This window comes from Pan paniscus, chromosome 6, assembly GCF_029289425.2.
Source record: "Pan paniscus chromosome 6, NHGRI_mPanPan1-v2.0_pri, whole genome shotgun sequence".
NCBI classification, from domain to species: domain Eukaryota; kingdom Metazoa; phylum Chordata; class Mammalia; order Primates; family Hominidae; genus Pan; species Pan paniscus.
Genome location: NC_073255.2, coordinates 30,401,274 through 30,422,501, shown reverse-complemented (window position 1 = coordinate 30,422,501; position 21,228 = coordinate 30,401,274). Strand labels below are relative to the sequence as shown.

The following is a 21,228-nucleotide window of genomic DNA, read 5'->3' as shown; positions in this document are numbered from 1 at the left end:
AACTATGGACCCTGTCACACTTTTAAGTTAGCATCTAAATTTTTTAAATCACAAGTTGTAACAGTTACAAAGGACGCAATTTCTGGCATGTTTGACAGTTACGAAGGACGCAATTTCTGGCACATTTCTACTGTTATATCACTCTTTTATTTATTTATTTTTATTTTTTGAGATGAAGTCTTGTTCTGTCACCCGGGCTGGAGTGCAGTGGTGCAATCTCGACTCACTGCAACTTCCGCCTCCTGGATTCAAGCAATTCTCCCACCTCAGCCTCCTGAGTAGCTGGGATTACAGGCATGCACCACCACACCCAGATCTCTCAGCTCTGATCTGGCCCATAGTGGCCTCATTCTCTAGACAACTATGGATAACTCCCACCTCATGTCCTTAGCTCTGGGAGCTCTGGTGGAGAAGAGAGAATCTTACTTCTCTCTTGATGGTATAAGCAAGTCTTTTCCAGCACATGGCTCTGAGGGATCACACACCCAGCTCTTACGTGGAATGGGATGCTCTAATGGGCCAGTCCTGAGTCACATGCCTTCTGCTGGAGCCAAGAGTATCTCTCCAGGAGAAAATCCGTGCGTACCCAAAGAAGAGTGAATGCATGAAAGTAGCCAAAAAGTCATCCCCAGCATAGCAGATTCATAAACAGTTCCCTGGGTGTTAGGCTGCGTGTCAGAATAGAATATAACAAGTACAGCCAAGGTTAAAAGGCAGATGAGTGCCACCCAAGGAAGAGACCAGTGCATGATTAGAGGCTGCTAGCTGAGCAAACACACACCAGCCTCCTTGGTTCTCCTGCATTCAGTTCTCTTACAGCAAGAGAGTAGAGACAGTGTGCATGAGATCCAGCTGGCAGTGCATTGCCCCTAGGGCCATCGATCCACCCTGCAGCAAAAGTGGGTGATGTGGCTACATGCACCCCACTTTGTGGAGAATAGAAGGACCCCTCCCCTTCCCCCATGGGGGTCTGAGTTGCAGAAAAGGGGTGGCGGGGGGCAGGTGAGGGGACATGCCTGAGGGCCATCCATGCCTGTGCCTAAGCAGTACTCATTGAGTTTGAAATAGGGGAAGATTCCTGCACAAGGTGATGAGCCCAGCACAGGCTATGAGGGCCCCTACCTCTTGGTAAGGAAGAGCTCTAGGCCCAAGGCCCATTTTTATGTGGCCAAGCAGAATCACAAAACTGCCCACACTAGACTGCCTTTCCCAATACCAGGCTGCTTTTCCAGGAGTAGAAGGCTTTATCTTGCAAAATAAGGAATTTGGGCATTATTATATGGGGAATGGGGCAGCTCAGCGAGGTTGGAGAACAGAGTGGTTACATCAAGGAGTCTTGAACCAGGCTACCTGGGGTGGAATCCAAACTCTGCTACTTAGTGCCATGTGACTTTAGGCAAGTTATTTTCCTTCTCTGTGCCTCAGTCTTCTCATCTATGAAACGAAGGTGATAGCAACAAGTCCCAGTGAATAGGTATTTTATGAGGATTCAATGAGATAATATATGCGAAGTGCTTAGAATAGTGACTGATCCCTTTAAGGTTGCTGTTCTATTGGAGGGGATTTAAGGACCAAATAAAATGATAGACCACAGAACTAGCTGGTGGCAGTTCTGTGACCTTGGTGAGCCATTGCTTGTTTCTGAGCCTCAGTCTCTTCCTCGACAAAATATGGAGGTCAAATTAGACACTGTCTGAGATCTCCTTGCTCTGATGATCTTTAGCTGTAGTTGCAATGTGGCAACGGACTTGTGTTTGAACTTTAAAATGAGCCTTGGTGCCTTGCCCTGCCCTTTCAAGGAAAGGGTACTGACAGCTCAAAAGGAACCAAAGCTCTTTAAACAAAAGAGCTCACCTGACTGTCCAAGGTAATCCAGAGAACTCTCATGAAAAGCCGCCTTCCAATGCTAGGAGCAAATGCCCACTTTTCTCTAAGAAACAGATGAGAGCAAGGATGTCTGATGGTTTTTGAGTTTACACAAACCGGGTCCCCCCCACTCCTACAATCTTTTGAACATCTCGAGCCAAATGAATTCTTGATGTCAGCAAAATTTTACATATGTTATGCAAAAGCCATCACCAGAAACACAGAGAAAAAGACATAAATAATGCAAATTGAGCATCCATCTTAGCCTTGGCCAGATGAAGTGGGGGTGGGGGCTGCAATTAGCAAGTTGGGGCCCAAAAATGATCATTGTGCTGCATAATCTATGGGAGGAATCTTGTTAGACCTGCACATTTGCAAGACAGAAATATCGTGCTTGATGAAAGAGAAGGACAAATACAAATTGTGAGGGACTGTGAAACAAGGTAGGAGGAGACATAAACAGAGACGCAGAGAACGGCCAGAGAGAGGATGCACTCACCAAAGATGGGAGACAATGGAAGCCCTGCCCTTGAAATCCTTGCCATGGCGTCTTGATCAAGCTGTTGATTCTATTTGAGCCTAAATTACAAAGGACTGTGAATTATATGTGGAAAATTGTCTGGGTGCATCCCTTAGCAGATGGGAAAACTGTGGTGGCAAATGAAATTAGCAGGCTGCCTTGTGGAACGAGCTCCTGCACGTGTTCAGAGTCTGGATGGGGTACAAATGCCAGGATCATCAGGAACAAAACAGCCATTAAAAAAAAAAACACCCTTTTTCTTTTCTCAAGATTTAAGAGACCGATTCCCTTTTTCCAAGAAATTGCCAACTGGTTTTAATTCTTGGAGATTTGGCGAGGAGTAGGTGTGAGAGGAGGCTGGGAGACTTCTCCGCTTCCTCACTGCCCAACCTGGCCACCCTGAATTTCATGATCATCTCCAGGGACTTCAGCACTGGGCACAGAGGCAACAGCAGAAAGGAACAGGAAGTCAGCTGTCGCAGGAGTGAAGCCTGCTCCTCTCCTTCAGGGGGCAATGCTGGCCAAAATTAGTGGTTTCTGCTGAAATCACAGTATGAAACTACACTTCCTTAGAGAAGGAAGCGTAGGAATTCTCTGTTCCACTTGAGGAACAGAAAATGAGCTTAGGGAGCTCCCAGCAGCCAGCACAGCAAAAACCTGAAGAGAATGATACTCACCAAACAGCATGGGGAGGCAGATGGGGAACTCTCAACAATCACCCATCTCTGATCAGTAGCCTTCTGCTCTGCCAACTAGGGTTTCCACAAAGTCTAGAATTTTTTGGACACAGTTTCACTAGACTTATATCCTAAAGTGTGTTAAAAGCCAGCAGATAGAAATTCAACATCATCATAATTATTAAAATAAGCATAATAATGATAACAACTCTAACTGCGATCATCAATACACAAGCACGATGAGAGTTATTATTTTCTTAATGCTTACCATGTGCCCAATACTATGTTAAGTACTTTATATGCATTTTCTTATTTAATTCTCAAGACTTTGAGGTGGATACCATTATTAGTTCCTCATAAAAAGTGATGAAACTGTGGTGCAAAGAAGAGAAATGACTTTCAAATGTCGTTGTGGTAGATTGATTGCAAGGTGGCCATAATTCTTCATTAATCCTGGCATCCACACTCTGCAATGTGACTTCACAGCTTTTGACTGTTCTTATGGCTTCCGTTTGGACAATAGAACGAGGCTTTGCTGATAGTGTCCTAGTTCTGAGCCTAGGTCTCAAGAGACCTCCTACTCTTCTGCTTTTTCTCTTGGAAACTGCTGGGCTGCCAGGTGTACAAGCCTGGACTAGCCTGTTGGAGGATGAGAGACCACGTGGAGCCCATAAGCCATTCTAGCAGAGACCATTCTAGACCAGCCAGCCTCCTGAAGACATATGAGAAAGTCCAGATGAACTCAGATGAGCCTGGTCCAGATTGGAAGAACCGTGAGCAATAATGGATAGTTGTTTTAAGCTACCAAAATTTGGGGTGCGCGTTACACAGCAACAAATAACTGAAACAATGGCCCAGGGTAATACTATTACTCTAAATTAGGTTTCCTTACTCCAAAGCCCTTTGTCTTTAACCTCTAGTCGCTAGTGACACACTCTCATGCACTCCACCTTGTTTACCAACAACATCTGCTCTAATTTGGTCTTTCTCTTTCCAGTAGGTTCTGGTAGCATCAATTACTGTTTGCCTATGATATTCATTTGCTAGCAGAACCCCATGAGACATGGAGAGAGATCCCTATTCCAACTCTAAGGGCAAATCTTGATTTTAAAAGCCAGCAATGGTGGCTGCAATCCCTTCAAGGACCATTAATCAGGGGTGAATATGTGACCCCTTTCCGACTATGAGAAAGGCCCACGCACCAACTGGGGACATCTGGGAAAGGTTTCCTCTAAGGACAGAAACACCAGAAAATACAGCTTTTTAGATTTTGTATGCTGCCCACCATCTTGCAACAATAAGGGACCCTGACTGAGGCTGAAGCTAAGCTGAGACGGGCACAGCACAGACATGGGAGAAACATGGAACCCTGATGAGATCACCAGGACAGAGGTTGAATCCAGCCTGGGATCCACACTACTCTTCTTTTGAACTTTCGCTTCTGTTAAGTCATTTGAATCTTTCTGTTTTTTCACTTGCAGACAAAAGCATCCTAATGGTTAGAGTTCCCATCATCAGTTAAAGGGAACCCAGCCACTTGCTTGTCCTTTATTTTCTACAAAAACCAAAACCAAAGTGCTCACAGAAGCTTATTCCCTGGAGGCAGGCCTCAACTTCTGGGAGCCCCGTGCTTAAGACATGTCTTGGCGCCTTTTGGTTGACTTCGGCAGTAAGCAGCTGCCTCGAGCCTCAGAGCAGGATGACTGCAGGATGGGAGTAAGGGGCGAGAAGTTTTGAGAAGTGCTAGGACCATGATTGAAGTGTGGTCAGAGATCCAAGGAAGCAAAAATGTTCCAGCAGTGTGTGTTCTCAGAGGCAATCTCTCTTTTGGTTGGTCCCAACTTTTTCTCCCCATTCCTGGACTCCCAGGAAGCATGTGGTATGTGTCTTTATTTAGGGGTGACACTCAAAGTATTTAAGTACTGTTATGGCACAGATGTGGACCAATTAAAACAGATGGCTACTGTGGTGCTGGAGAGGGGCTGAGGCTTAAGTTTTTGGGTCATGGGCAAGTGCACATGTAGTCAGAGGGGAGTCATCCTGGAGAAGGGGTCAGGGCAGAAAGGGTAGAAGATGGATCCGGGGGGCAGGTGGTGGATGGATCCTGGGCAGTCAGGAGGGCATTTACCAACCAGTCTGGACTTATCTTCCAAAATGTAACACAAATGTTAACAACTTATTCAGCCACATTGGGGCATACCAGGCAGGAATCTATTAGAATGCATACCATATTCTCTATGTTTGTCTGTTCTGCCAGCCTGTGTACTCAGGCCAGGGGCACTGTGATGCTGACATTAACACATCTCTGGCACCTAGCCCTATCTGCAGCACATAAGCCATCCCAGAACAGCTGCATTTACTTTTTAATAAATTAAATTGAACAGAATTGACAATATAAACATTGAGACCCATCCATGTTGTCTAGTCCAGATTCCAAACATAGAGGAATCTGACTGGTCATGCCATTTCCCTTTGAAACAATTATTTTTTTGGAGCAGGGTTATGGAGAGTTAAGGTGACCTCTGATGTTCCGACCTCTTTCACCCTGAGATATCTCAAGATTCAACTGTCTCATTGGGAAGAGCAGATGGTGGAGGGAACTGGGGGAGAGCAGCCCATGGCCAGCCTCCATCACCCTCAGTGATCCAACACTTCTCATTTGACTGAGAAAAGGGCATAAAACCCTGCCCCTCGCAACTCTTGCCCTGAAAAACTCCCAAAAACAAGCCAGGAGTCCAGGACTTGCACACTGTGTAAATCTCAAAAGTACCCCTGTGTACTATTCATCTTCCTTTCCCTGAACACCAAGCAGTGTCTGATCCATGGCAGGGACTCTGGGACCATCTGCTGAGAGCTCAAGTGAGTGAATGAATGAATGAATGAATGAATAAATGAATGAATGGGGTGCCCTCCCTTGCAAGCAGTTTTGGTGTAGAGAACATGAAATAAGCTTTGGAGTCATATTAATTTGGGTTCAAATCCAGGTTTTGTCATTTACTGGCTATTGACTTTGGGCAAACTCCTCAACTTCTGTAAATGTGTTTCTCATATGCAAATAGACGTAATAAAATCAATGTCAAGGGCTCACAATGCTTGTAAAGTGCTTAGTATAACACCTCTAAATGCTCAATAAATTGTAACTACTTCTCTCTTTGCTTTCTTCTTTTTCTTTATTTCATCTTTTGGGTTTTAACATTATTAGTAGTAGTGTTAAACTCAGATATTCTTTGCATGTGTTAGAACAGCCTAGCTTGAGTTTCTTCACGTGAATCATGCCCTGATAAGTCATATAAATGGTGTTTCTGAACAAAGTCTTTGTTGTTCACTTATAGCCATTGAATGTGCATACGCTAAGGAAAAAGACCCACTTGAAACAAGCCTTGTAAAGAATGTAATGTTTAAATGTAATGGGCACCTCCCTTCACTTATCTTCTCCCTCATAATTTTTATTGAGCCCTTACAGTGTGCCAAGCCCAGTGCAAAGCTCTTTATGATCCTATGTTTTTCCTAATCTCTAGAACAGCCAGGAAGGTCGACACCAAGGCAATCTTCTTTTACTAATGAGAAAACTGAGGCTCAGAGATGTTAAAAGATTAGGCTAAGAGAATACAACCAGCAGAGCCAGTATCACGAATGTTATGGTGGTCTCCCCAGTATCCATTTCTTCTTCCCCAGGTGCACTTCTGGTTTTGGTGTGATCAGCTCCATCCTCAACTCCATTGAGTGACTGTAATTGATTTAAAACAACTGCGGTAATCCTATTTCTTTTGGACAGTGGTTTTATTGGATAGCTCAGATAAACCAGACCTCAGCTAATCAGTGCAGGACATTCCCCTAGTCAATCCGATTGGCAGTGTGACAACTGGCGGAGAGCAGTTGTCCCTCTTTTTCTCCTGCTGGCCCCTAATGAAAAAGCAGTTAGCCTCACTTGCTGCTGGAGCCAGCCTGAAGCTTTGAGAGGAATCGGGGAATCAGTCTGAGGATGGAGCTGAAACAGCAGAGTAGAGAGAAAAGGAACTACTGGTGACATTGAGCTGCTGAACAACCAACCTGGAAGCGTCCTCTGCCTCTGCTCCAATATCAGCTACTAACTTTTGGTGTTAAACCTGTTTCACTTGTTTTTTCTGTTACTTGCAATCAAAAGCATTCTAAATGACACAGCAAGATTCAAACCCAGGCTTATCTGACCCCAGTGTGAAACCTCATGTCCTACTGCTTTCCACTTTCCTAGCTGATGGTCTTAAACTCACACCTTTATCAGCAGGCAGTAGCACCACTGCTGAGTCAGCCAGTCTGCAGCATTTTTGGAGCAGTTTGTTCTCTGGCTGGAAGAATGAAGTTCAAGAGGTAACTGGTGGACATCTAAGGGCACTCTTTCAAATTGGTGACTGGAGATCATTAGAACAAGCTGAAGGCGATTTCTAGATATAAAGTAATGAAAACCTCTTCTTGGGATCAATCCAGCCAAGGAAGGCTGTGGTGTAGGGCAGATTTCAATGAGGACCAGAGAGGTAAGCAGACAGCTGCAACAGCTGCTTATCAGGTCTTGATGTATTGAGCATGTAAAAATGCTGAACTCCTCTGACTGCAATCTAATTTGTACAAGTGCTTAGAAAGAACACTGAATTTATCAGAGCTTGAAGTGCAAAATATTAAAAAATAAATCACTGCTAGTAAAATTGTAGAGCTATCAGGAGATCCATTAGAAAAGACAGTTAGCAAAGTCTATTTGAAGCACATTCATCAAGCTTTAAAATCATAGAGAAGCCCTCATTCACATGGGCATCCTTCTAGCCAGCTCAAGAGGACCCTACAATTGAAGGCAGAGAACAGCTGAATCCTCATAATTAGGAATCAGATCATTGGGAATTTTAATAAAAGTGTTTAAAGATATAAAAGAAAATGCCAGCCAATTCGCTGAGATCAGGAGATGATTTCTAACCTACTTTTTCCTGGTCCCTGCCTTCCCATGTGTGCTGTGGCCAGGGCTGCTTTTGGTCTCCACCTGCAGACTTAGTCACGCCCAAGACCAGGCTATATACCTCAGTTTCCCAGACCTGGGGTTTAGGTGACTTGTGGCAATTGAGAATCTTCTGTATTGGGTTTCAACCCACCTTGACTACCTGTAATTGAGGGATCCATGTTGACCTCACTGGGAAGCATCCAACCTTCTTGCTTACCCAATTCAATCCTCAAGCAGGAGTGGGCATCCTAATTCTGACTGGTCAATTTCTCTGTTCAGACCTAAAACCTCAAAGGGGCCTAAGCTCCTTGGACTCTGGGCTGTCCTCTGTCCCCCAAATGATGTGTAGTGTCACACTCGAGTCCAGTCTTTTCAGCTCTGCCCATTTCCCCTGGGCCTCCTGAGGAAGTGGGTTCCAGGCCAAGGTCTGGCCCATTCCTCCTCCCATCTGCCCCATACAATACGAGAAAGAATGAACCTGACTTATTTGTGTGTTAACCATTTATTTGTTTGATTTTTAATAATGAGGCAATATAGCATGATGGTTTAGGAAGCAATGCTTCTCAAACTATGCATGGTGAATGACCAGTGTTTTATGTTTTCAACCTACCGTAGAATGAAATGTGGGCTCCAGCAGCACCTTGCCCCACATGTGCCTCATGATGCAAATGTGACAGCTCTGAACTCATCTATATCCTATTTAATGAGGTGTGCCCACTGATCATGCACTGGGAAGCCATAAAAGTGTCAAATTATAAAACATTCCAAATGTATACTTTCTATTTCCATGCTTGCCTTGTTGCAGATCAGTAACAATTAGCTCACATCTGCACATGGCACTTTGAGTAACCTTTGTTTAGATCAATGATTCTCAAAGTGTGGGCCCTAGACCAGCAGCATCACCTGGAAACTTGTTAGAAATGCAAACTCTCAGTCCCCAGCCAAGACCTAAGAAATCAGGAACTCAGGAGATGAGGCCCAGCCATAGGGACTTTTACCAGTCCTCCAGGCACTTGAGAGGGGGCATGCAAGGTTGGAGAACCACTGCTCCTGCAGCTGAGCAGGGCAAAGGCCTGACGACAACAGGGGTGTTAGGAGATTTCTTCTGTTAGAACCTTAAGTACAAGTCAAAGGAAATAATCATGTCAGTACTGACCTACTGAACTCAATTTTTAAAATTTTGAGTTGTATTTTCCTTAAAGCCAATAAGTAGTGCATTCTACAGAAATTTACCTAAGTACTCATTTTAATCAAGTCCACAATTCCGGTGTTCAAAGTTAATATTTAAGATATTTAAGGCTAGGTGTGGTAGCTCATGCCTGTAATCCCAGCACTTTGGGAGGCCAAGGCAGGCGGACCACCTGAGGCCAGGGGTTCGAGGCCAGCCTGGCCAACATGGTGAAATCCGTCTCTACTAAAAATACAAAAATTAGCCAGGCATAGTGGCACATGCCTGTAGTCCCAGCTGCTTCGGAGGCTGAGGGAGGAGAATCACTTGAACCTGAAAGCGGGAGGCTGCAGTGAGCCAAGATCGTGCCACTGCACTCCAGCCTGGGTGACAGAGTGATACTTTGTCTCAAAAAAAAAAAAAAAAGTAAAAAGAGTGAATGACCATTTTATAACTTCTCCTTAACTCACTCCTATCTTTTGCATTATTTTTAAGCAATGCTTCAATAGCATGTGAACAGAGACACTCAGAAGGAAGGAATACCAAGGAAGGGAAGATGAGGCTCATTGAAGGCAAAGATACAAGCACCGTGATATGCTTTAGGTCCATGTCCCTTGCAAAATCTCATGTGGATTTGTAATCCTCAGTGTTGGAGGAGGGGCCTGGTGGGAGGTGATTGGATCAAGAGGTAGATTACCCCCTTGCTGTTCTCGTGATAGTGAGTTCCCATGAGATCTGGATCTTTAAAAGTATGTAGCACCTTCCTGCCTCTCTTCTTCCTCCTGCTCAGGCCATGTAAGATGTGCCTGCTTCCCCTTCATCTTCCACCATGACTGTAAGTTTCCTGAGGTTTTCCCATCCATGCCTCCTGTACAGCCTGTGGAACCATGAACCAATTAAACCTCTTTTCTTTATAAATTACCCAGTCTCAGGCATTTCTTTATAGCAATGTGAAAACAGACTAACGCACACCCCATCTCTGTGTCCCCAATAATTGTTTGATCATAGACACTCAGTACATCTTAATGGAACAAATGAATAAATGAACAAACAAATAGAAGCCTGGAATTGGATGAGTTAGAACACTTTGGGAAATAACTTTCTGATTAATTGAACTTCTGGTTCATTGACACATACTTTTTGCTCTGGTTTCTATTTTTAAAACACTTTCTTAATAAAGTACATTTTGTTTTTCATCTAGTTTGAGTGACTTTCTATTAATTGCAACCCAGCGGTCACTTGATTAAAAGATAGTCCTTGTTCAGGTGTGAGGCATCCAAGCTACATCTGTCTTAAAGGAGACTGTCCAAGTTTCCCATGTCGCATAAACAACAAAACTGAGAATATCATTTGTGAGAATTTTCTTATTGGAAACCACATGCAGATAAAAGCAAATAAAAAAAATATAGCCAATAAAGCATGACAAGTATACGCTGTTATTATTTTAGAGCAAATTTAATTATTTTTATTGTTAATACTTAAATTAAGCACACCTGCATTTGACATTACCATGAGGATAATCGGTAAAATAGTTTAATATCAAGCTTAGAGTTGTTCAGGAAGAATTTGCCAAAAATACAAGGAAAATCATAATTTTTTTTAAATGAGAGAAAAGTAAAAAACATCTACCAACTGGTTTGCATGCTCAGGGCCAAGCAGCTAGAATGATAGATTCACAGAAGTTGACTGAGTCTGGCTGAAACTCCATTGGCACAATGCCAAGACAACCCATTGATTTGCTCTATTCAATCCCAAATTGATTGGTTAGTCAGTTGGAGTACCTTGGAAATCTGTCTGTAACCTGTTTGTCTTGAATACAAAGGCCTGCATCTTTTAGGAATATTCTCAGCCACACAGCATCCCTACTTAATGGGGAACAAAAATACTATGGTTACGTAAATGCAAAGAGACCTAGGGGTACCAACAAGAAGTTCCAATATCTGGCTCAGAATCTGCTTTATGATTCAGGCAAGCTCATTCTTATAGAGAGTTTGACATTCCTGGGTTCTTAGAAAAGGAGGAAGTGAATCTTATGAGAGAGGGAGAGAGAGAGGAGAAACTGATGATGTTATTAAAACAAAAATTTTAAGGTATGAACTCAGGAAGATCTGAGTTCAAATCCTGACTCTACCTCTTTGGTCATAGGATCATTTTCTGTAAAACAGGGATAATAATAAATCTACCCCATAGGTATTTTTTTTAAGGATTAAATAAGATCGTGCACATTGAGCACTTACTATCATGCCTAGTGTTTAGTTAAAATTAGCTGTTTTTGTTAGTTACTTTTCGTCAAGCATAGAACTTTTCTTGATTTGCTCAATAATGTCTCTTGGGTGTTAGATATTTGAGTTAATATCCAAAGATAGAGAGTGGATGTCTAATGGCAAACTCTTTACTCCAGTGCTGAGTTTTCATCACACTTTATGAGCTGGTTGTGAAGGAAATAATGATTTTCCCACCCAAAATATATCATCCCTGGAAATATTCCAGTTGATGGTCATGAAGCCAAAAAGCAATAGTAATGAGATTATCAGACTCTGCAAAGAAGGATAAACTAAAGAAGATTCCAAATCCATGCCTGCCAAGTTTTCCCTTATTTGGAAGTAGCTCGTATGAAATTCTGGAACTCTGTACAGGTCATTCTCAATCTGCCCATTAACTTTCCTGTTTTCTGTCTTCTTGTCTACCTGTGTCAACCTTTCTTAATATTTAAGCAGTTTTCAGGAAATTCAGTTTTAAAATGACAGCAAAGCAGCTTTGAATTGGCAAAAGCTTCACATTTCAGAGGTGATACTAATCTAAAGAAACACACTATTATCTTTGTAATTTCCAATTGTTGCTGGAAGCATTTTGCTGCGGAGACCATTGCCGGCTATTAAGTAGAGGAGACTTGTTTTGGTTGCCAGAATTAGCTGAAATTAAGATTCTTTGACATCTTCTTACAGAAAAAAGTCAGTTTCAGTACAAACAATCCAGAATTTAATACATTGTGACAGGTTATAAAATTCTACGCATTTGAAAGAAAAGCTTTGCTGGTGGAATAATGTGTTTCTAATTTACACATAATAGGCCCATGAAGCTATGACTAGAAGGATATTAAAGTAATGAGGAAATTCCAGTTATGGACACCTTCTGTAGAGATCTTAAAGATTATGATTAGGGCAGTCATTTTCCCAAGTACCTTATACAGCTAAAGCCAAAATGAAGGTGTCCAAACAAAAAAGGAGACGAGGAGCACAATAGGCTTCAGTTTAGAGGGCCAGGAAAGCATTTTTGAGATAGCTGCTCAACCCAGATGTGGAGGATTTTATGAAACTTAATGAACGCTGTGTTTTCTGAAGACCCCCACAAGGGTCAGCACCGGGTGCTTTTCCATGAAGGAAGAAGGATCGATCACCAATGCCATGAACAATAAGAAAGGCTGTATCATTTTTGGGGCTAAAACCTTTCCCCCAATACAAAAGAAGAAACATTCTACTTTGCCTTGATTCTTTGTCCCCACAATTGTCAGCTTTTCCATCCTCCCCATAATTAACACAATGCACAGTTGTTTCATTCAGTGCTTTCAGAATTTAGAAAAGTCTCAGTGCTACTGTGTCATTTAAAATGTATACTAGATGGCAAGAAAATTGGGAGTGTGCTATTTGGTATGACTTTGGGTAGCCATTCTCATAACACAAATTGATACAGAGATAGCGGAAGTGGCTGGTGCAGAACAGCAGAGAACATGCTGATAATGAAAGGCATATGATTCACTGCATTGCCAATATGTAGTTTCCTGTCCTTTTTTGAGATCAATTCTCAAGAGTTAGTTGATAGAAATGAACCTGCTTTCTGACTAAAAAGTGATTGGAATCTCATTCTGTTATTGCTTATATTTTGGGTGTCATATTAAACATAGGAGGTCAATACATCTTGGGTGGCATATTAAACATATTAGAGGTGGTCAATACATCTCCACTTAGGTGTTAGGAGATCTGGCAATTATGTTCTTTTTAAAAAAAAAAAAAAGTTTCTCCAGTAAGAGTTTCATGGTTCTCCCCTTCTTTCTCCCTCTTTGCCCGTCAAAAAGTATTTTTTGAGCACCCTCTACACACCAGGAATTCTCTAGGCACTGGAGAATGAGGTCCTTGTGTTCACATGTACCATGGTTAGGCTCTGATCCTCTTTGGCTTGTTGAAGCTCTCTTCCATCAAACAGCATTTTCTAAGCCTTGATCTTACCTGAGTGTGTGTATATATACACATATGTATATATAAAAGTGTATGCATGTACATATGTATATATGTATGTATATATGTGTATGTATATGTATATGCATGATAGGTTGCAAAGGACATTGGTAGAAGTCACCTTCCACCTAGAAGTCTGAAAAGGTGATGAGTTTACAGTTTACAAGTCACCATATTACTATCAAAGAGTAGAAAATGTCCAAAGAAAACAAAAAAATGCTATGCCAGCAGCTTTGCTTCCCTAAAGCCCATCTCTTTCTGACTTTCCTTCAAGAGGCATGAGGTTTAGTTACCAGGTACAATTTCCATCTCTACTTTCCCTAATGAAGGGTGTCTTGGTGACACTTGACAGCTGGGCAATCAGTTCAATTCAGCCAGAGAAAACAAATCTAGCTAGCAAGTTGTTTGGTGTACAATAGAAAGATGATCTTCTTTTCTTTAAAATCTTTTTGCCAGTTTGTTATCTTGGGACATTCTGGAATCCACTTATCCACAACTGAAATTTCCTTCAAGAATAAATATGATAGAATTCTTTCTCATCCCTCTGTGGTCATCATCCCCTAATCAATAATAAAACTTTGAGAAATAGCATCAAAGGCCATGGCGACCTCATTCGTTCCAAATGCATGATGTTTTTTCATTGCACTCAGAGGAGGTTCATACTACAATAGCATGAGAATATCCTTGTTAGTAGAGGGCTGGAATCTGGGTTTGTGCTGTTCTCAGCATCCTGAGGACTAGAAAGCTTCAACTCCACTCAAAGTGAAATCATAATCTTCTGAAAGAATTTTGGACATAAACTAGGGTAAACTTGGATAACAAGAATCAGCCCTTGTTTGTGGTTGAAACAGAGATATGCTATTGTCACTGCTTGGGCTTCTAGAAAACTACATTCATGATAGATTGAAATTTGGCCCCCAGCTTGCTCTGTGATTTCTTTCAGAGTAGGCCCATGCAGCGGACAATCTTATTTATTTTCTTGCAGAACCTCTCATTTGAAATTTCAGAGTTGGAAAGAATCTTACAGGTCATTTGTTCTTATCTTTACCCCTCCCAAATTCAACACTTGTGTCTCTTAAAAGACCAAATATGGTGACAAATAACTCACTAGTTTCTGATAAATTAAAAATGCCTGGCAGAGATGTATGCAATGAGATTTGTACAGAGAATTCATGGAGGAATGAAAAGATGCACCTAGTAGCCCAAGTGCCAGGGGCCAACTCAAGGTGTGGGAGGTATTTACCAAAACTGGCTGGCTATATCCATGGCTTCACCGTGGCAATTAGAGAGAATTAGAAGAATAAAATCACCTTCTTTTTAGCTGAAGTTACTAGTTAAGCATGTAGACTACTTTGCTTGCTGCCATTTTTTCTATCACCCTTGTTTCTTGAAAGCGCCTATACAATTCATGCCGTTTCTGAAATCTATACTTCGTAGTCATTATTTAAAAAATAACAGTATTTCCTTTTGCATATGCACTGAGAGCTGAATAATTAATTTGTTTACTGTTTAACACATGCCTATTATCTGCAAGATACTTGAAAACAAATGAAGTCAAACGCCTTAGTTGGCTTCCCATCTATAAGAGATATAAGAAGAAAGATACTACATTAAACTCTCTCTGAAGGGAATTTTGTCAATTGTTTCAAAAAGTTATAAAAGTGTTAATACCTGGCCAGGTGTGGTTGCTCATGCCTGTAATCCTAGCACTGTGGGAGGGGGAGGCTGGTGGATTACTTGAGCCCAGGAGTTTGAGACCAGCTTGGGCAATATAGTGAGACCCTGTCCCTACCAAAAAAAAAAAATTAGCCCGGCATGGTGGTACACATCTGTAGTCCCAGCTACTCGGTAGGCTGAGGCAGGAGGCTCACTTGAGCCCAGGAAGTCAAAGTTGCAGTGAGCTGAGATTGCACCACTGCACTACAGGCTGAGTGACACAGCGAGACCCTGTATCCAAAATAAAAATAAATAAATAAATAAACAAACATACTCTTTACTCTTCTAGCAATTCATCCTAAAAATATGGATTATAATAACAAAAACTGGAAATAATGGGCTTATTAATAATAATAATAATGGGAAATTGGATCCAAATGCCCAATATGAGCTATCCAGGTAATTAACGGTAGCTTGCTCTAACAAATAATACAAGATCTCAGTGGCTTAACACAATAACTGCTTATTTTTTGCTCAGGATACAGTTCGAGGTGGGTTGTTTGGCAGCCTTCCACTCAGTGGTTTAGGGATCCTAGCTCATTCTGTCGTGTAGTCCTACTCTCTTTTAGAACCCCAAATTCTTCCTCTGGATCCCCCGAGTTCATCCAAGTGATGAATAAAGAGAAAGAGCAAACAGGAATACCTGGATAGGTAATGGACTGGATATGGCTTGAATCATTCTGACCACATTCTTTGGCCAGAACCTGGTTGTATGACCACAACTACCTGTAAGGGTAGTTATAATCCTTATAACCGGGAAGTATAACCCTTCACTATGCCCAAGAAGAGGAGACAGGATTGGTGAGCATTCTGACTTTGTCAAGGATCCTGACTTTGTCAAAAATAAACATATTTGCAAAAAAAAAAACAAAAAAAAAAACTATTATATTGGTGCAAAAGTAATTGCGGTTTTTGCCATGGAACGCAATGGCCAAAATCGCGATCACTTTTGCATTAACGTAATAGAAGCCATACATCAGTGTTTCTTCCTGAAAGGTGGGATGCTAAGGATCTCCCTTTTCTATACCGCGCTTTTTAATATTCCCGGGGTGGGGGGTAGGGTGTGGATTGGGAGATGTTGGTCAAAAGGTATAAAGTGTTACTTTGGATGAATACATTCTAGAGATCTATTGTATAGCATGATGACTATAGATAATGATGCACTGTATACTTGAAAATTGCTAAGAGATCTTAAATATTCTCACATCAAAAAAATAAGCATATGAAGTGATGGATATGTTAATTAGCTTGATTTAATCATTTCACAATGTATGATGTATATCAAAACATCATGTTGTATACCATAAATACATACAATTTGCATTTGTCAATTATATTTTAATTAAGCTGGAGAAAAAGTAACTTTACTTTAGACTAGGCCTCTCTAATAGAAATATAATGCAAATAACACAGGCAATTTTAGTTTTGTTATTTTTCATTTTAATTTTAGTTTTTGATATATTAATTTTTATTGATTACTTGTTGAAATGATAATATTTGGGATATATTATGTTAAATAAAATGTGTTATTAAAAATAATATCACTAGGTTCTTATATTTTTAAAAGTGTAGCCTCAGAGTATGAGAAGCAGCCTGAGGTAGACCAGGTAACTGTCAGAAGGAACTCAGAGGAGGAGGTCTCAGATGTGTGGGAGGCAGGAAAAACTCTATGAAGGAGGTGGCTTTGGGATTGGGCCTTGAAAGATGTTATCAATACAGGAGTTCCCCCTTATCGGTGGTTTTGCTCTCTGCAGTTTCAGTTACCTGCGGTCAACCATGGTCTGAAAATATTAAACGGAAATTCAAGAAATAAACAACTCATTAGTTTAAACTGTGTGCCATTCTGAGTTGCCTGATGAACTCTCTTGCCGTCCTGCTCCATCCCTTCTTCATCACAAAAAGAAAAAGGGTGAGTACAGTACAATAAGATATTTTGAGCCGGGTGCAGTAGCTCATGCTTGTAATCCCAGCACTTTGGGAGGCCGAGGAGGGCGGATCACTTGAGGTCAGGAGCTCAAGACCAGCCTGGCCAACATGGTGAAATCCCATCTCTACTAAAAAAAAAACAAAAACAAAAACAAAAAAATTAGCCGGGCGTGGTGGCGTGTGCCTGCAATCTCAGCTACTCGGGAGGCTGAGGCAGGAGAATCGCTTGAACCCTGGAGGCGGAGGTTGCAGTGAGCTGAGATCACACCACTGCACTCCAGCCTGGGCGACAGAGCAAGACTCCATCAAAAAAAAAAAAAAAAAAAGATATTTTGAGAGAAAGAGACCACAAGTATGTAACTTTTACTGTAGTATATTGTTATAATTATTCTCTTTTATTATTAGTTATCCTTGTTAATCTCTTATTGTGCCTAATTTATAAATTAAACTTTACCGTAGGTATGTATGTATAGGAAAAAATATCACAGACATAGGGTTTGGTACTATCCGTGGTATCAGGCATCCACTGGGGTTCATGAAACGTATCCCCCTCGGATAAAGAGGGACTACTGTAATGCTGTTGATAATTGATGACCGCAATATCGACAACACCCACTATTTATTACAAGCTTGCCACTCGTCGGTCACCCTGCTAACCGCCAGGGGTCGGTAGCGAGGCGGAGATGGACTTTCTGAATGCGGAAACACCAGCAGTAGCGGCAAAAGCAGAGACCTGAACAAAGGACTGTATACGCTTGGAAGTATCTGAGGTGGGGTGGGAGGTAGGGGACAGGAACGATTAGGTGTTAAACTCTTACGAAGTAGAAGAAAAGGCAGGAAGGCAAGTTGGAGTCAAGTTTAGAAGCATCTTAAATGGGAAGGGAAAATCTTTCTACCTAGTTCCGTGAGAAAATGTGGTGATAACAAAACACTTTGGAAGCGCTTTGTGATACGTGCTGTTCCAGTGTCCAACACGCACTGACTCACTATGAGAGAGGTACCAATGCAGTCATGTGAGGTGTCACCACGGGGAAATGTTCTGACACGTGCATGTTTAGCGATTTCAACGCCGTGTGAACGTCATAGAGTGTATTTACACAAACCTAGACCCAGAGTGTATTTACGCAAACGTAGACCGCAGAGTCCACCACACCCCTGGGCTGTGTGGCATAGCCTATTGCTCCTTGGCTACAAACTGGAACAGCGTGATACTGTGTTCAATACTGTAGGCAGTTGTAACACATGGTATTTGTGTATCTAAATATAGAAAACGCACAGTAAAATACAGTAGTAGATTTAAAACAAATGGTACAATGGTAAGTGTATGGGACACTTACCATGACTGGAGCCTGCAGGACTGGAGGTTGCTCTGGGTCCATGAGTGAGTGAGTGGTGGGTGAATGTGAAGGCCTGGGCATGACTGCACTATTGTAGGCTTTAGAAACACTGCACATTCAGGCTACACTGAGGTTATAAAATATCTTTTTCTTTGTTCAATAATAAATTAACCTTAGCTTACTGTAACTTTTTTGCTTTATAAGCTTTTTAATTTGGACTCCTTTGTAATAACACTTAGCTTAAAACACAAATACATTGTGTAACTGTACAAAAATATTTTTTCCTTATATTCTCATCCTATAAGCTTTTTTTCTATTTTTAAATGCGTTTATTTATTTATTTCCTTTTTATGTCACTACTTTCCACTCCCACATCTTATCCCATTGAAAGGTCTTCAGGGGCTAGAACACCCATGGAGCTGTTGTCTCCTGTGGTAACAGTGCCTTCTTCTAGAATGCCTCCTAGACGACCTGCCTGAGGCTGTTTACAGGTAACTTTTAAAACCATAAGTAGATAGAGTACACTCTAAAATAACAATTAAAAGGATAGTATAGTAAATGCATAATCTAAAATAACAATTAAAAGGATAGTGTAGTAAATGCATAATCTAAAATAACAATTAAAAGGATAGTATAGTAAATGCATGAACTAATAACATAGTTTTGATTGACATTGTCACGTATTATGTACTGTACATAATTGTATGCACTATACTTTTACATGACCAGCAGCTCAGTAGGTTTGTTTACAGAAGCATCGCCACAAACGTGTGAGTAATGCCTACAGCGGTACGACAGCTATGATGTCGCTAGGTGATAGGAATTTTTCAGCTCCATTATAATCTTGTAAGACCACCATCATATATGCAGTCCGTCATTGACCAAAACATCATTATTATCTCTATTATCCCCATTTTACAGATGAGGAAATTGAGGCATAGAGAGTTCAGGAAACTTCCCAGTGTTATACAGTGTGTGACAAAGCCCAGATTTCAACGCCAGTATTTCTGGCTCCAAAATCTACCTCTTAATCACTCACAGAGACTACACCATTTGGCACCAGAGACCTGGATTCTCATCCTAGGCTCTGCATTCGCTCACTGGGAGACTTGAAGTCCTTCTCTGAGTCTCTGGTACCCTCAGCTTCCTCCTCCATGAAAATGGTTCATACCTTGTCTATCTTAAGGTGTCACTGAGTGGATGGAATGACACTGGGCACAGAAAGCATGAGTTACACTGCCTGGCACAGAGCAGATGATGCCCATAAAAGCTGGTTGCCCCCCAAAATGCCATGGGAACTCATTTTGGGCCTTTAAGTGGGGCAATGAGATGACTGAACTTACACTTTCATATGTATGTTGGAAATACTCATCTTCCCTGATTAATCTGCCAGAGATTGATTGGAGCTGGGAGAGATGTGTTAGAAAGATATTGCAAGAATCCAGAGAACAGGCAGTGAGGGTCTTTGCAGGCACAGAGGCAGGGAGAAAGCAATTGTATTATTGAATCTAAGATTTTAGAGCTAAACAGACACTATGGGCCATATAGCACAAAATATCCTCATTTTGTAGAACAAAGGGGCCCCTACCCAGACTTAAATGACTAGTCCAAGGAGAAGCTGTGGGGCTAGTTCAGGGCTTCTAATTTCCTGATTCACTGATTTGTCCTCAACTCAGCCAGTGCTGATGTCTCACTAGAGTTTTCAACTCTTAACAAAAATAACAAAGTGTATCTATTTTATGTAAGTCATATACTTTCTACTCTTCAATAGCTTCCATGGACATTAATCCCATTTGATTTTGCCAATGACAACTCCCCTCGACCACCAAAGAAAGGTAGCACACTGGAGTTAGAATTATCCCCACACTCCAGATAGGTAAACTGAGGCGTGGAAGATGATTCTAATTTCTGCCTCAAATTCTCTCATCTTTACTTCTACATTAATTCTTTACATTTTGCTTTTTAAATGTTACCACAATGTTGATACAGGAACGGTATTCACGAAATTTTGTCCTGAACAAAATTTCATAGGGGCAGAGAGGCTTAAAAAAATGTAACTTCATTTAGAAAGGTTAATGGTTGGGGTTTACTTGAAATTATGTCCAAAGAAAGGATGCTGTGATCAATGGGAAACTGTATGTTTGTAGTTGTTCTGTTTTAATTATGGTGAATGAAAGTATATCTTGCTTAGAAAGTATGCTGAGATGCTATCTCTTTCTGTCTTCCTTCCAGAGGAAAGAAATCAAATCATATGTTTATAGAATTTGTTTTCTTGTCTGTGGCCGATTGCTAAATCCTACCACAGGAGGGCGCAGGAAATGTTAGGCGCTTTTCATAAAATGGACACTAGGTGGCGCCGCTCTGCTAGTTTTCTTCATGTCTGCTTTTAATTTCGTTTTTTTATTCCTTTGTTTAGTAGTAATTGTAATGGTTAGCTTTAGCGATGTAAAATGTATTTCTATTTTCCCATGCTTTTCTTAATATGTCTGGGTCTGTCATTTTGCCTTTATAAAAGTATGCTAAGAGAGGTAGAACTAGTTATTTATGTTAATATGTTTTCTTTACAGTACATAAATTAGTTGTATTTTCTTTCACAGTATATTTCAGGAATTCAAATATGAGTCCAGATTGAGTTTTCCTTTTTGGTCTGTCATTGTCTCTTATTCTTTACAGTTTTATTGAAAATTACATAGTAGTTTGATTTTAAAAGAGGAGACATAATTCTGAATCATATCAGAACAGCAAAAATCTAACATAGCTTGAAAGTGGAAAAGAAAAACAGGTAACAATAAAGGAGCTGGGAATGGATTCTCCTATTTAAAT

At 41.1% G+C, this 21,228-nt stretch overlaps 1 long non-coding RNA gene across 1 annotated transcript in view; it reads left to right on the top strand.

Annotated features, from left to right (window-relative positions):
* The window catches only part of LOC117980895 (uncharacterized), a 397,942-nt gene that overhangs the window by 48,996 nt on the left and 327,718 nt on the right, over window positions 1-21,228 (top strand). The window contains exon 2 of the long non-coding RNA XR_008626162.2: window positions 16,897-17,051. This is a non-coding gene — a long non-coding RNA (uncharacterized LOC117980895). The remainder of the gene's footprint in view (window positions 1-16,896; window positions 17,052-21,228) is intronic.